We start from the raw sequence: 2,500 nt of genomic DNA, 5'->3' as shown, positions 1-2,500 counted from the left end.
TCCACCACGAAATTACAATTTTCATTACAAGCTTTAATCATGAATTTTACGAATTATAATATGCTAAAATAATAATGAAGAATATTTTATTATGCTCAAAACATGCACTGGTACAAAACTCAAAACAATCATTGCATCTCTGCCCCAAATGTTCATTCCCGATTAACTTCATCGTCTCCAAGGTAACTGTCCTAGAATATCCTAAGATATAAAATTGATTATCTGATGGGCCATTACACAGAGTCAGGCATGCATCACAATAGGTCGAACCTCTTAATATGCACTTGTAAGCAAGCAAGGACAGACCAGAGATGTACATTCGCATTGGGGATAAAATCCTTGTCTAAGTGGGTACTTAAGAGCAGCGGTCGCCAAACCGCGAAAACATTTTGGTGGTCCGCAGAAAAATTGGGACATGTCAATTTTTTTTTCTTAATCCTCTTCAGGAAACCCTAATTTAAATTATTCAGAAGACAGAGAACCCAGTGTTACAAATTTAGCATTTCAGGGCAATTTAACATAAAAAATTTGAATGCAGCATTTAGCAGAAAAAAAACATGAATTAACTGACAGCAATATTATTTACATTAAATCAAACGTTACAAATGATTTTTTCCTGGTGTAGTGTAGGCCTACATAAAATGCATATCAAATAAAACTAAACATGTTCTGTCTGTTCCATAACAGTATCGAACACTACTTATCTTCCCTACTTCAGCAAGAGCCAGGCAACAGTGAAAGTTAGTGTTTAGTTGTTGGACCCAAAGTGTGTCACAAATTTTGGTAAATAGGGCAATTATGACCTATTCCTAAATTTTTGTAATTCTAGTGTTTTCCTATAGGTTTGTGTTGGTAGTGTAACAAATCTTTTGGTGTATCTGCATAATCTATATTGAAATTTATCAAACACAATAGGCAACTGTTGCTTAAATTACCATTTCTTCCCTTTTGTTTTGGCTTTCAGATTCAAATAAAATATGATGTAATAAACCAAGAATTAGTAGGAAAAGGCAACAAATATGTTGTATCTTTTTAGTAAAAGCAAAGATAAAATAACTAATGATAATATTTATACTTCTCTTCAACGTGAGCTGACCAATGAATCAGAGCATCCACAGTCCTCATCAGACACCAATAGAAAGAACATTGAACTGGAGACGAAAAGAAATTATGATATTTGGATTCATTCAAGATCCTGGTAGTGACCTGGATACACGGCTTCTTTGTATTGTGTGTTCTGTAAGTCACTCGCAATGAAAACACTCAAGGAACCGCTTGGATATTTTCAAAGAATGCATGAAAATATGCAATAACAAATAGGCCTAGGTGCTTTACAAAATGGTTGTTGAAGAAACGTCTTTATCAAACGCTTATCTAAAGCATTTAATGAACGCTTAGAATCATTGACAGAATTTTTGGGTTGTTATAACACAAAGGAAAAGATCCCAGGCTTGAAAATATGCGGATAATATCGCCATTTATAGTAAACATTAAAAATAACATTAAACATTTATGCGTGAAGGGAAAAGAAAGCCTAGTCGACCTATCATGCGACGACAGTCCCAAAAAGCCAAATTCCAATCATTCTCATCATGGCCTCATCTTTTGGATCTCCATAAAAAGTGAATCCCCTTCACCAAATGAAAACTCGATGAAAATTCTGATCAAATTTTCAACATGTGTGAAAAGATATTTACATCTGCCATAGCAATTAAAACTCGCTACCGATCTCGGAAGGACAAAATCGGATCTCCAACTTGCGGTAACGGCGTTGAAGCATTAAAACCCATAAACCCATTTCAAACAAACAGGAGTAACTATCACACTAAAAGTGTATAGTACTTGAATAGAAATAAAATTTAAATTTTTTTAAAACAAACTTGAATTTTATATCAAATACTTGCATTTCATATTAATATAATAAAAGTTCTCCGATTGTTATATGAATGTATTTACTTTTTTTAAAAATTCGTATTTAGTGTTCTACTAAATTTAAAATTATGCATCTGGTGAGCCATGAAGTTTGAAAAGTTGCCGACCTCTGCTCTGATGCATTCGTTATACTAGTAGTACATCAATAACCTTCCTAAATCCACCCCCCACCCCCCCCCAAGGGTAGTTGCTTCACTTTCGGCCCGACACTTTATTATTTACTTGGGTCTCTTCGAACTTTACTATTGAGTATTTCTAACCATTTCCTGCTTCAATCTTCGGGTGTAAGTCAATTAAGCGGCGAGAATTCGTCCCCCACAATTGGCCAATGGTAACCATTCGTCACAGACGACACTTCTCCACCAAATGATGATTTTCATAGCTTATAAAAGAAAGATCTATTTTAATGTCTTATTTTAATTTTTCATTACTATTTCTGTAGTTTATTTCCTTTCCTCACTGGCCTATTTTTGTTTGTTGGGGCCCTTGGGCTTATTCCGTTTTGCTTTTCAGACTAGGGTTGTAGCTTAGCTAGTAATAATAATAATAATAATAATAATAATAATAA

The sequence above is a fragment of the Palaemon carinicauda genome, chromosome 27 (assembly GCF_036898095.1).
Source record: "Palaemon carinicauda isolate YSFRI2023 chromosome 27, ASM3689809v2, whole genome shotgun sequence".
NCBI classification, from domain to species: domain Eukaryota; kingdom Metazoa; phylum Arthropoda; class Malacostraca; order Decapoda; family Palaemonidae; genus Palaemon; species Palaemon carinicauda.
The sequence above is the reverse complement of the archived record's forward strand: the minus strand, read 5'-3'. Positions refer to the sequence as shown.